Below are 14,576 nucleotides of genomic sequence, written 5' to 3'. Positions count from 1 at the left end.
CACCTGTCAGCCTTTATTCTCATCCGGACAAGCTGAAAGAACCTCAAACATGTTGAACAGTTGTTCCTGCCCTCTGGGTTCCTCTACCTGCCTCGCTCACGATCAATCATTCTACAGTTTCCAAAAACTGACCAAATTAAAGTTATGACTGCTGCCTGCTAAAAAGAAATCAATGTAACTTTTCCCTTCCCTGATGTGTGGAAGTGTCGGTAGTTCAGCCTCCAGCTTGAACATTGAGCAAAGACACTCAACCTTCAAACTCTTGCTGAACCAAATTGGTAATCAGGAACTCCAATATGCTGCATCTGTGACACATCACCTGTCTTTCCATCCTTAATGGGGTCTTAGAAACTACTTAATTATTTTATTAAACTTTACATTTAGTTGTATAAAATTGCTCCTATGTCTTATGGTCTAAAGGATTGGGGCTGTGCTGACTTAAGAGGTTAACATTCATAAAGATGTGGTCATAAATTGGAAGTGGACTTTGCTAAAACATTATAAGCATGCTACATTGAATCTTTTATGTAAGGTCTGTGCACAGATATCTTTTCGCTTTGGGAATTTGAGTTAAATTAATTCGAAAGCATTTGGTAAATCCTGTAGAATTGTAAAATCCATTTGCTGTCAATCAAAGGAGGAATTTTATGAGGGAGTGCTTCACTTAAAGATCTGTTCTAGGTCATCCCTGAGGATGCTGGTGTTGCTATGGTTCACAATTGGAGCTGAGGGAGATTCTTTGGTTTCAGTTTTCAGGATATTTGCTGTGAGTTAGTTACAGCTTGAAGTTGGTGAGTGCAGCTCACTCGGAAGACAGTCATATTAAATGACAGTTAGGTTTGTATGGTAAGCAGACAGAAAGCTAACTTTATAATTACTGATATGGAATATTGGTGAGGCTTATTCTCAAGTTGAATGTTTGGTGAGGGAACTGAAATTGGATGATTACCTAGCTTGAAACTCATGAAAGAATCTCGAGTGATACAGTGAGTCTTGTGGCAAAAGAAAAGCACCTCACAGATTGGCTTAGAAATTTTAAAAGGGCAACCAGAACAAGGGACCAACGTGTCTAAGAGTGAAAAACAGGAACATTTTACATCTGAAAACTGCCAGACTGAGGAAAATTAGTTTTCAGGCAACTGTGGGATATTTTCTATCCTAATATTGAAGCAAATGGATCTAAGACATCATAAAGCATAGGAGATTTCTTGGGACAATCAGAATTAATTCTAACATAGTAACTATGTTGTTTATAGTGCATACAATAAACTTTGCTTGTGTTTTATTTTATGGCATTGTTGGTGGTCCTCAACTGGATTATAACTATTTGTGTGTCTTGGGGATTTTATAATATGTGCTACATGTTCACTTCATCTGAGCTGTGCACTTTGACTTCCAGGAATTTTTGTTGTTTTAAGAATAGTAGTCCCATACCTCCCTCGCACCTCGCTCCCCCTCCCCCTCTCCTCCCCCCACCTTCACCCCTGGGAATATGTTCCACAATCTACCACAGAAGCCTGAAACCACAGATAGGAACGAACCCATTCACTTAACTGGGAAATGTACCTTCCCGGCAGCCTCCTGGTCCCTGGTTCCGGAAGATTCGCTATAATATGTTCGGGCCGTGGAAAATGATTCCATAGATACTAAAAAGGTAATACGCGGAGAAAAAAGAGGTACGAAGGCAAACTGGCCAAAAATATAAAGGAGGATAGTAAAAGTTTTTATAGGTATGTGAAAAGTAAAAAAAAAGGTTAAGACTAAAATTGGGCCCTTGAAGAGTGAAACGGGTGAATTTATTATCGGGAACAAGGAAGTGGCAGAAACGTAGAATAGGTACTTTGGCTCTGTCTTCACTGAGGAAGATACGAGCAATCTCCCAGATGTAATAGTGGCTGAAGGACCTAGGGTAATGGATGAACTGAAGGGAATTTATATTAGGCAGGAAATGGTGTTGGATAGATTGTTAGGTCTGAAGGCTAGTAAGTCCCCGGAACCTGATGGTCTGCATCCCAGGGTACTTAAGGAGGTGGCTGCAGAAATCGTGCCCACATTGGTAATCATTTTCCAATGTTCTATAGATTCAGGATCAGTTCCTGCAGATTGGAGGGTGGCTAATGTTGCCCCACTTTTCAAGAAAGGAGGGAGACAGAAAACAAGGAATTATAGACCGGTTAGCTTGACGTCAGTGCCTGAAAAGATGTTGGGGTCAATTATAAAAGGTGAAATTATGACTGATTTGGATAGCAGTAAAAGAAAGGTCAGAGTCAGCATGGATTTACGAAGGGGAAATTGTGCTTGACCAATCTTCTGGAAGTTTTTGAGGATGTAACTATGAAGGTGGACAAGGGAGAGCCAGTGGATGTAGTGTATCTGGACTTTCAGAAAGCCTTTGATAAAGTTCCACATAGGAGATTAGTGAGCAAGATTAGGGCACATAGTATTGGGGGCAAAATACTGACATGGACTGAAAATTGGCTGGCTGACAGAAAGCAAAGAATAGTGATAAACAGGTCCCTTTCGGAATGGCAGGCGGTGACCAGTGGTGTATCATAAGGTTTGGTGCTGGGACTGCAGCTGTTTACAATATACATTAATGATATAGATGAAGGTATTAAGAGTAATATTAGCAAATTTGCTGATGACTCAAAGCTGGGTGGCAAGGTGAAATGTGAGGAGGATGTTATGAGAATACAAGGTGACTTGGACAGGCTAAGTGAGTGGACGGATGCATGGCAGATGCAGTTTAATGTAGATAAATGTGTGGTTATCCACTTTGGTGGCAAGAGCAGGAAGGCAGATTGCTATCTAAATGGAGTCAAGTTAGGTAAAGGGAAGTACAACGAGATCTAGGTGCTCTTGTACATCATTCCTGAAGAAGGGCTTATGCCCGAAACGTCGATTCTCTTGTTCCCTGGATGCTGCCTGACCTGCTGCGCTTTTCCAGCAACACATTTCCAGCTCTTGTACATCAGTCAATGAAAGCAAGCATGCAAGTACAGCAGGCAGTGAAGAAAGCTAATGGCATGCTGGCCTTCATAACAAGAGGAATGGAGTATAGAAGCAAAGAGGTCCTTCTGCAGATGTACAGGGCCCTGGTGAGACCGCACCTGGAGAAGTGTGTGCAGTTTTGGTCTCCAAATTTGAGGAAGGACATTCTGGCTATTAAGAGAGTGCAGTGTAGGTTCACAAGGTTAATTCCTAGAATGGTGGGACTATCATATGTTGAAAGATTGGAGCAACTGGGCTTGTATATGCTTGAGTTTAAATGGATGAGACGGATGCATTAGATGATGTATTGAGACGTATAAGATTATTAAAGGATTGGACACTCTGGAGGCAGGAAGCATGTTTCTGCTGATGGGTGAGTCCAGAACCAGAGGACACAGTTTAAAAATAAGGGGTAGGCCATTTAGAACAGAGTTGAGGAGAAACATCTTCACCCAGAGAGTGGTGGATATATGGAATGCTCTGCCCCAGAAGACAGTGGAGGCCAAGTCTCTGGATATTTTCAAGAAAGAGATAGCTAGAGCTCTTAAAGGTAGTGGAATCAAGGGTTACTGGGATAAGGCAGGAACAGGATACTATTGTGGACGATCATAATGAATGGTAGCGCTGGCTCGAAGGGCCGAATGGCTTACTCCGGCACCTATTGTCTATATTATTAACCTTACCACCACCTGCTGTATTACTTTATTCCTTAGAAATATAATAAAGATTAATCAGTTTCCAGATACTCATCTATTAACCAGATTATTCTCCTGGAGCAGAAGCATCAATTCATGGAGGCTAAAATGGTTTAGGCAACAGCAAAGAACACCATGTTCTCTTCTTCTGCTTAACTCGTCAAATAAACGAACTCTAGCACACTATTGTAAGTGCATGTCACACCAAGCTTACTAGGTTAATTCGCTCCAAACACAAAGGTCTATCTGACTCCATTGATAAGGATCCAGTTTTAACCGGTTCTGAATTAAATTGTTCTTTGCCTGGAACCCTTGGAGAAAAAAAGCCTGCTTAAGGCTGGCAACTACAGAACTTGAACTGTAGATTTTAGTTTCTTGCCAACCACAAACTAAGTTAAATTTGTATAAAGTTTAAACTTTCATACCCAACAACTGCATGCACACAGTGATCAAATAAGATACTGTGCATTAATCATTTAATGGTGAGGGAGGAGGGAGAGAGGAGAAATAATAAAACTATACATACAAATAAAAAACAATTAAGTTTAAAATACAGACTGAAATGTTTAACACATGCACATGGATAGCAGTGAGTTGAGGACTGCGTAGGTTAAGTTACTATATTTTACATTAGGATTAAATCTCGGCACAAGATCGTGGGCCAAAGGGCTGGTTCTGTGCTGTACTTTTCTATGTTCTATATCAAATGCCTAAAATAGAAGGTATCCTCTCCCTAATAACATACATTACTTAACGAATCCAAACCCTCAGATCAACAGTTAAAATTAGTCTCAATTACTCCCATTAAGGTTACTTATATAATGCGAAGATGGTTACTATTCAATATGTCATGCCAATGCTGATTTATTAAAAGAGCTTTCCAATTCATTTTCATACTTCAGCCTTATCATAATTCTGAAAATTATTTCTCAAGTACATACCCAAATGCTATTTGAAAGTTACTATGAAATCCTTTTCGGGAGTTAATTCCAAATTTTAACAAACTCCTGTTGAAGAAATTATCCTAATTCACCATTTAGTTCTTTTGCAAATCATTTCAAAATTATATAATCATGGATTGGGTATAACACAGAATGAGACCACTCATCCAATTAGTTTTTCCAGAGAGCTGGCATGTACATAAACTAATTCAATCTTCCCATCTTTTGAGGTCATGCAAACTTTCCCTCCTCAGACAGTTATCTAATTTTCCTTGAAAGCCACAATCAAATCTGCCACAACCTCCTTCTCAGGTAGTACACAGATTAAATGACTCACTTTGTAAAAACGTTTTTCCCATGTCCAGTTCTTCTGGTCACTGCTCCACTTGGTAAACAAAACAAATTTATCCTTACTTGCTTCATCAAAATCCTACTTAAAAAGTGAATACATTTGCTAGATCTTCCTTTAGCTTTCTCTGTTTCAAGGAGAACAATCTCAAGTTTACCCATCTTTCCTCTCATTTAGACACCTGCTGCTTGAGATAGAGGCAGCATTGTAAGCTCACATGGCCTGAGAAATTGTTCAAAAGAGAAATTAAGAGTGGAGAAGAAAATGTTACAAACTCTGAAGTAAGCAAAGCTAGCAACACATGTTTGTGGTCCTCACATCAGAGAGTGGGAGGTATGATAGGCTGGGAGATTACGAATCAGTTATTGGGGACAATGTGTCAAATTTCAGACATTTTTCAAGGATCATTGGATGAGGGGAAAGAACAGAAAATGCTGAAAATACTCAGTGGATCAAGCTGCCCATGTGGAAAAAGAAGTAGTGAACATTTCAGGGCAATTATTGGTGGAGAACATAAGTGGACTTTTAAATTCTTACAACCTCAGGCCAAGGTCGTAATTCTCAAAAACAACTTATTCAGAAGAAATAAGAGATTGACTTTAGGAATTTACTGGTATGTGTGGCTCTGTGCCCTCATGGGCAATATACTTACAAATTAATATATTTTAGCATTAGCAAAGATTTCAAATCCTAAACTAATCTAGTTTGATTAATTGCAAATTGACCATCTTCATTTTAATCAGATTAAATAAAAACCAAAATCCTTGGAGTACTATTGCTGCAAAGACAACTCCGTCAGCAAACAATCTCAAGGGGTAGGCTCTGGAAGTTTAAGAGCAATGTGAATCAGTTTCAGGTTTCTAACAATAATACACCAGTGGAACTTAAAACAGATGTCTAAGCCCAAGAGTCTTGCATTGCTTTGCTACAGCAGCAGGTTGGACCTAGTCTACGGGTTCAGGTATGTCTCAGTAGCAGAAAAACTGCACGCTGCACAGTGGAAATGGACATGCACCACCAGCCTTAAAGAACGCCAAGTTAGGTAACAACTGGCTTTTCGAGCACCTCAAACATGGTAACGACATCCTAAGGCACTCCAAAAGATCATTATCAAAAATACATAGCACTGAGCTACTCGAGGAAGCAGAACGAAATTGAAGACTTGGACAAAGAGGGAGATTTAAAGACAGCTTTAAAAGAATGAGTGAAGAGAATTGTAGAGCAGGGGAGGTTGGGAGTCATTGAAAGAGGTGGAAAGGAAGAAGAGGGAAATTAAAAGAAAAGGCAAAGTTAAACAAACTATGTTGTGCGGAAAGTAGAGTACAAGAAAGAAAGAATTAACTTGCAAAGAAAATTTAAAAGATTATATATCCAAAGAATTGAAGTTGGTTTTGAAATGTTATATAGGAAAAAAAATCATTAAGATAAGGACTTTGCATCTTTTAGATCATAAGTGCAATAGTTAAATAATGTTCAGTGACAAAGGTAGCAATTTGAGCTGTGAACACTAATGGAGAATGAGAATTATAATTTCAGTCACAACCCAAGGATGCAGACACACAGATACCCATTGCCTAAATTTTCACATGTTTTTACGCACCTGTGTATTTGATTCTGTTAAACACTTGAAATCTGCAAATTATATAATCTCTTGTCCAGGTGAATGCAACAGCCCTTTGAGCACTAAGATTCCATAAAGCACAATTGCATAGATCTGTAATTTTCAGCTGAACCCTGGAATAGACAGAGACTTAATTTCTCTTTCAAAGAGTCATACCCTCAAAAAAAGATGCAACACTCTCAACATTGCACGCGTCATCAGTCCAAACCATTAACACCCCAGCGAAGTTATGCAGGAGTATTGCACAGTTGGAGAATAAGTGACAAAACACTCATTACACCTTTCACAATTATATACTTATTGTAATCTAAAATACACAGCAGTTTATTTATGGAAAAGAAAGACCCCCAAATTGGCAACATGATATTCATAAGATAAAGTATTTTATTAAGAGATAAATGTTTAAGGGATAACTATAAGCATAGACATCAGAAGGAATTCCCATTTTATTCCTTCTCAAAATGGTGCTAAGGAATCTTTTACAAGAGTCAAACAAGTCTTAGTTTGACAACACTGCATAAGCTTTTAAAAAGAGGCTTTAAAACTAGTAGAAGGCAAAGGGTGGCAACAGCAGGAGGCGAATACATGGGCTTACAAAGCAAAAGGATATGGTGGCATTGCACAGCCACTATTTAAATAATGACACCCAGAATGGGACAGGAAGATCAAAATCAGAAAAATAGCAAAATGTTCAAAAGGGGCAGAAAATGGTAAAAAGGCAAAATTAATGGTTCTTAAATGGACATAATATTCAAAACTTAAAATAAATTAAAAACATAAATAAGATTAATGGGTATTAGCTTATAGCCATTACAGAGACATTGTTACAATGGGATTGAAGCCAGGAATTAAACATTCAGGGATGTGTGACTTTTTAAGAAAGCATGCAAGGGAAGGGTGGTGGGTAGCTTTGTTGGTATAAGATGGAATAAGGATGATAGCAAATTTAGCAGAAAAAACAGCTAAAGAAACTGGCAGACATTTAAGAAAATAATTCATGACTCACAGCAAAGCTGCATCCTAGTGAGGAAGAAGCATCAGAAATAGTGGAATTGTAGGGGTTCCTCAGAGTAGTGTCCTAGGCCCAATTATCTTCAGCATAATCTTCCCTCCATTGCAAGGTCAGATATGGGGACATTCGCTGACAATTGCACAATGTTTGGCACCATTCATGACTCCTCAAATATTGAAGCAGTTCAAGTTCACATGCAACAAGACCTTCATAATATCCAGGCTTGGGTTGAAAAGTGGCAAGTAATATTTGAGCCAGAAAAATGCCAGGCAATGACCATCTCCAATAAGAGATAATCTAACCACCAGCCCTTACATCCAACAGCATTACCATCACAGAATTGCCCATTATCGACATCCTGAGAGGTAACATTAACCAGAAACTCAACTGGACTCACCAAATAAATAGTGGTTACAAGAGCAGGTCAGAGGTTAGGAATGCTGCAGAGTGTAACACATGTCTCAACTCCCCAAAGCTTGCCCACCGTCTACAAGTTAGAAGTGTCATGGAATACTCCCCACTTTCCAAGTGCGGCTCCAACAACACTTGAAGCTTTATAACATGCAGGACAAAACAGCAAGCATGAGTGCACTACATTTACAAACACTCCCTCCACCACCAATGCACATTACCAGCAGCATTTACAAGATGCACCACAGGTCCTTAGACAGCATCTTCCAAAGTCACGACCATTTCCATCCAGAAAGTCAAGGACAGCAGACACATGGGAACACCACCACTTGCAAGTTCCCCTCCAAGCCATTCATCACCCTGACAAGTATATTGCTGTCCTTCCAGAGTCACTGGATCAAAAATCCTGCAATGCCTCTAATGGCATTGTGAATCTATCTACAGCACCTGGACTGCAGCAGCTGAAGAAGGCAGCTCAACACCACCTTCTCAAGGGTAACTAGAAACGGGCAATAAATGCTTCCCAGCCAGTAACACCACTAATATTCCATGAGAGAATAAAATAAACTTTTGGCTCCCTTTTCTAAGGAAAGATATATGAGCACTGGAAGCAGTTGAGAGGGGTTAACTAGAATGATTCTGGGTTTGGAGGTATTTCTTTATGAGGAAAGATTCAGTAGGTTATGCCTGTGCATGGGTTTACAAGAATGAGAAGTGACCTTATTGAAACATACAATATTTTTAGAGGGTATTAACATGGCAGATGCAGACAAGTTGTTTTCACAGATAGAAAAGGCTAAGGCCAGAGTAAGGGGATCAAGGGTTTTATGGAAGAAGGCAGGAGAATGGGGTTGAGAAACATATTTGCCATTATAAAATGGCAGAGCAGACTCCATGGGCAAAATGGCCTAATTCTGCTCATATATCTTATAGCCAGAGGACACAATCTCAGAGTAATTGGTTGCTCCTTTAAGGCAGAAATGAGCAATTTCTTGCCTGAGAAATCTGTGGAATTCTTTACTGCAGAGGTCTGTCAAAGCTGAATTGTTGCTTATATTCAAGGCTGAAATAGACACCTGTTTTATTGAAATCATTAAGGGAATCAAGGGTTGTGGGAGAAGGCAGGAGAATTGAGTTGAGCATCATCAGACTAGCTGGGATCTCACTGAATGGTGATACAAACTTAATTAGCCAAGTGGTATAATTTCTGCCTTTCCATGTAGTGTTTTTACATAGTGTTGAAATCACAGCCGAAAAGTGAAGAGACTGTCCCGCCAGATTGGTCTTTTTTTAACGGCCAGCTCAACTCATGAAACATATATAGGTATTTGAATCCTCATACTACCACTAGCTAAGAACTACACAACCCAAAGTTTCATACCATTCTGATAAAAACAATCAATATGACACACATGCCATTCTGGACTCTGAACAGAATCTGGATATCTCAACTAAAATAAGCATGACTGATTGGGCTGTTAAATATTGGAGGATGAATACTGAGATGGGGAATGCTTATAGGGCACAAAGCAAATTTGAACAAATCAAACCACACTGGACTTTGTGTCACTGATCCCAGCACTGGAAACACAGATCAGAACCAGAAATATTAATACGTATGTCATTTTTATTACAACTAAGTTTCCAAGTATTTCATATCTAAGAGATATTAATGAATTGCATTTACATAGGGAAACTGTAATCAAATGGTTACGACAAATAAAGTTTTAAAAAATATTTTGTTTAACTTGTTGATTAGCAGACATTGGAACTCCCTGTCCTTCTGTGCATAGGGTCACGTAAACCATAAGACATAGGAGTGGAAGTAAGGCCAATCGGCCCATCGAGTCCACTCTGCCATTCAATCATGGCTGATGGGTATTTCAACTCCACTTACCCGCATTCTCCCCTTAGCCCTTAATTCCTTGTGACATCAAGAATTTATCAATCTCTGCCTTGAACACATTTAGCGTCCCGGCCTCCACTGCACTGTGCGGCAATGAATTCCACAGGCCCACCACTCTCTGGCTGAAGAAATGTCTCCGCATTTCTGTTCTGAATTTACCCCCTCTAATTCTAAGGCTGTGTCCACGGGTCCTAGTCTCCTCGACTAACGGAAACAATTTCCTAGTGTCTACCCTTTCCAAGCCATGTATTACCTTGTAAGTTTCTATTAGATCTCCCCTTAATCTTCTAAACTCCAATGAATACAATCCCAGGATCCGCAAACAATATATTAGTTTAGCAACTTATCGTAAGGAGGGTTTAGATTAGATTAGATTAGATTAGATTAGATTAGATTAGATTAGATTAGATTAGATTACTTTACAGTGTGGAAACAGGCCCTTCGGCCCAACAAGTCCACACCGACCCGCCGAAGCGTAACCCACCCATACCCCTAACCTAACACTACGGGCAATTTAGCATGGCCAATTCACCTGACCTGCACATCTTTGGACTGTGGGAGGAAACCGGAGCACCCGGAGGAAACCCACGCAGACACGGAGAGAACGTGCAAACTCCACACAGTCAGTCGCCTGAGGCGGGAATTGAACCCGGGTCTCTGGCGCTGCGAGGCAGCAGTGCTAACCACTGTGCCACCGTGCCGCCCAACACGGAGGGTGTCTCAACAACAACTTGTATTTATGTAGCACCTTCAATATTGTGAAATATCTCTTGGTCACGGAATGGCTGAAGTAAGGTAAGCCTAGTAGACTTTAAGATGGACTTATGCCCGAAACATTGACTTTTCTGCTCCTCGGATGCTGCCCGACCTGCTGTGCTTTTCCAGCGCCATACATTTCGACTCTGTCTCTCCAGCATGTAAAATCCTCACTTTCTCCTTGAAGATGGATTTGGAGAGTTTCAAACCCAGACATCTCATGTCAAAAGCCACTAACAGCAGAGCATTGAAAGACAGAAAAAGACAAGGGGGCAAGATTTAATGGAGCACCGAAAACACAGCTCTTCAACATTGCTCTGGAGCATTCAAGTGCACTCAGGCTGAACTATTGCTCAAGCTCAAATTTTATCCACTGCTGCTTCTTATTCACTCCTCCAAACTGGTTTACTCACTTCAGTTTTGCCAGAATCAGAGTTCAATCTCTTTGCGTGTGTCATCATTAAATTTTACTCCAATCACATGGAGAATGAGATAGAGTATTAACGGAATTCTGGCTTCAAGATATCACAGATTGAAATATGACAACAGACATAGAGACCTGCATAGACAACAAAGTTGCACTAGCTTCCTGGCCTCTCCACTAAAGTTTAAATATAGTGTAAAAAGATTAATGATGCTTTGCAAATATTTTAAAAACTGGATTTCATATCAGTCTAGATTCACTAATAGCTGTAATATAACTATCATAAAGCTACAAAGTAATTTTGAAATATGACAAATAAGTCGCAAAATTTCAGAAAGCTGAGATGAGAAGTTCAAACAGATTTAAAGTTAGACAATTGTAACCACAAATAAATTGAAGAAAAACAACCTCCTTATAACAGGCACACACTAGTAATTCTGGCATCAGCCTCCAAACCTGAAGACAAAAAATAGGAGTGACTAACGGAAATGATGATAATTTGATGTGATCAATTAATATACTTAATATCCAACCTCAACTGGATCAATTAGATCCAGTCTGATGGACTCCAATGGATCAAACGTAATGGATTTCTGTTACTTTGCCCTGCAGACCTGCTTCCATCTCAGATGCCAGTCACCAGCATTTAAATTTCTTAAAATCAACCTACTTGGCTGCATTTTGACACATCTCCATGTTCACCATATCCCGAAATTGAACTTCAAGCTGCATCTTCTACAGGTAAGGATTCTACCACTACACCACAAAATTGGTGTTTTTTTTTAAACAGTAAGTCATTGTTGGGTTAATATCTTGAAATTCTCTATATGGCTACTCAAGAAAGACCTTTATTTTTGTAGCAACTTTTACAACCTCAGTAAGTCCAAATAAATTTTTCAGTCCATTAAGTTCTTGTGAAATATGGGAAATTTTGCCTTGCAAGAACTCTGACAACAAGGTTCATAGACAGTATAGTCAGCAACCAGGGTGAGAAAAAGACCAGATAAATGGCCTTAGTTGAAATTTAAATATTACCAGAACACTGGAGAGGACTCAACTTTCTTCAAACATTGGTATGGTATCTTTTACATGCACTTAAGAGGAATAAACAGAACTGCAGCTTGATATCTCACCCTCCAACAGTGCAGCAAATCACAGTAATACATTGAAAGTGTCAACCAAATTGTGCTCAAGTCTTGAGACAGAATGTTTATGATTCTCACTATACCTTGGATGACACTGGGTAAGCACCACAAAGGCTACAATGGTTCAAGGGACAATCCCACAATAAGTGATTCAGAGTATGCTCAACTGGGTATAACCAACAAGAAGAATTGTGTCTCAGTGTTAATCACAATGCAAGTAATAATAAAAATACTTAGACTGCAACTGTCACTAAATTTGCTCAGTGAAGGAAGTTGCAGAACATTGTCTCATGCCAAAACTAATTACCTTGCTGATAAAGGAACATTCCATTCCTTTGGAGATAATGTTATATCCCAAATCTCAGCAAGGATTTTTTGCTGCAATTAAACACCCTCACACTATTGAATCTGTCAGAGCCTTTGACCCACCAAGAAAAGAATGTATGAATTATCCCTCGTCAAAACCCAAACGTTCTGGCACAGTGGCTGTGGTTAGCACTGCTGCCTCACAGCACCAGCGAACCGGATGGAATTGAACTCTCGGGCAATGTCTATGTGGAGTTCCCACATTCTCCCCGTGTCTGCATGGGTTTCCTCTGGGTGCTCTGGTTTCTGCCCACACTCCAAAGATGGGCAGAATAAATGGATTGGCCATGCTTAATTGCATTATAGTGTCCAGAATGTGCAGGGTTGTTGGGATTGTGTGCGACTGAACGGGATGTTCTTTGGAGGGTTGGCATGGACTCAATGGGCCAAACGTCCTGCTTCCACACCATTGGGATTCTATGACCCGGATTGGAATCGGCAGCATACTCTCACTTCCTTTTGGCGATTGGGGTTGCAGTGGCCAAGCTCCTCCCTATGATCAGAAGCAGCAGCAGCAACAGCAGCAGCAAAGGATTACAGGCCACGGCAAGGCCCGGATGCCTGCATCAGAGGATGAGCATTCCACACATCTTTACTGAGGTGGGACTTTAACAAAAGATTTACAAGGATGTTGCCAAGGTTGCAGGAATTGAACTATAGATTGGGGCTCTTTTCCCTGGGGCATTGGAAGCTGAGGGGTGACTTTATAGAGATTTACAAAATTATGAGGGGCATGGATAGGGTAAATAGACAAAGTCTTTTCCCTGGGGTCGGGGAGTCCAGAACTAGAGGGCAATGGTTTAGGGTGAGAGGGGAAAGATATAAAAGAGAGCTCAGGGGCAATGTTTTCATACAGAGGATGGTACATGTATGGAATGAGCTGCCAGAGGAAGTGGTGGAGGTTGGTTCAATTGCAACATTTAAGAGGCATTTGGATGGGTATATGAATAGGAAGGGTTTGGAGGGATATGGGCCGGGTGCTGGCAGGTGCGACTAGATTGGGTTAGGATATCTGGTTGGCTTGGATGGGTTAGACCGAAGGGTCTGTTTCCATGCTGTACATCTCTATGACTTATGACTCTATCTGGACATTTTTCTTTCTTGTAGGCGTGTTTGTTTTATTTCTGTTTTTACAATTCTGGTTTTTGTAACCAAGATGGAACTGGAGAATGGTGACTCTGTACACATTTCACTGTACTCCTGTATTCCTAAAATTGAATACATGTGATAATAAAACCTAATTCTAATAAATATCACTAGTAGTCGCCGAAGTCCCAGAAGATCCATAGGGCGACTCTCTCAATAGAGCAGCAGAACGACGTGGCTGGTGCTAAATTTAGCTTGAGGACCACCACAAATCAGACAAAGTTGAGATGGCAGAATCTTCATGGTATGGGAATTGAAACTGTACTGTACTGTACTGTTGACGCCACTCTGCAGACATATTCTGGTAGACAGTAAAATGGAGCAAAACACAGTGCTATACTGCTATGTACCCATTCCTCATGCATCTGTGTGGAACTTGTCTTATACAACATGGTTGTCTTTATAAATCAGTGGATTGCTAAGCAATATCAGCAGGAATTAAATTTACCATACACCATTAGGGAGAGGGCAGGTTCTCTTCTCTGAAGAGTGAATTTTCTCCCCTGATGCCTGTGAGTAATCACAAGATTTATTGACAACTTTTACAACTGTGTAATGAGGACTCGAATTCACAACCTTCATTCCACACTTACTAACTACCTAAACCCAAAGCAAGCTTTGAATCAACAAACCCATGCAAGAAATCAAGTATAATTGACTTAAAATACATACATACAGAAAAAATAGTTGCATCTCATTCTTTATTACGACAACATGCTGTCTGTGTATAAACTCTGTTATGCTTCCTAAACATTGCAAGAATGGTCAAATTTCAAAAGTAATGTGACCATTACATTGCAAGAATGGTCACAT

The 14,576-nt window shown here is 40.0% G+C and overlaps 1 protein-coding gene across 5 annotated transcripts in view; it reads right to left on the bottom strand.

Annotated features, from left to right (window-relative positions):
- The window catches only part of slc25a42 (solute carrier family 25 member 42), a 42,754-nt gene that overhangs the window by 24,016 nt on the left and 4,162 nt on the right, over positions 1–14,576 (bottom strand). The window contains exon 2 of one of the 5 annotated variants that reach the window (XM_087975945.1): positions 6,577–6,710. The exons of the other annotated variants lie outside the window; for them this stretch is intronic. The gene's annotated coding sequence lies outside the window, so the exon portion shown is untranslated. The remainder of the gene's footprint in view (positions 1–6,576; positions 6,711–14,576) is intronic. 5 annotated transcript variants of the gene reach the window in all.

The sequence above is a fragment of the Chiloscyllium plagiosum genome, unplaced genomic scaffold (genome assembly GCF_037043375.1).
Source record: "Chiloscyllium plagiosum isolate Xiang-an unplaced genomic scaffold, Cpla_swu_hap1 HiC_scaffold_28, whole genome shotgun sequence".
In the NCBI taxonomy this organism is placed as follows: domain Eukaryota; kingdom Metazoa; phylum Chordata; class Chondrichthyes; order Orectolobiformes; family Hemiscylliidae; genus Chiloscyllium; species Chiloscyllium plagiosum.
This window is presented reverse-complemented; position numbering and strand designations above follow the sequence as displayed.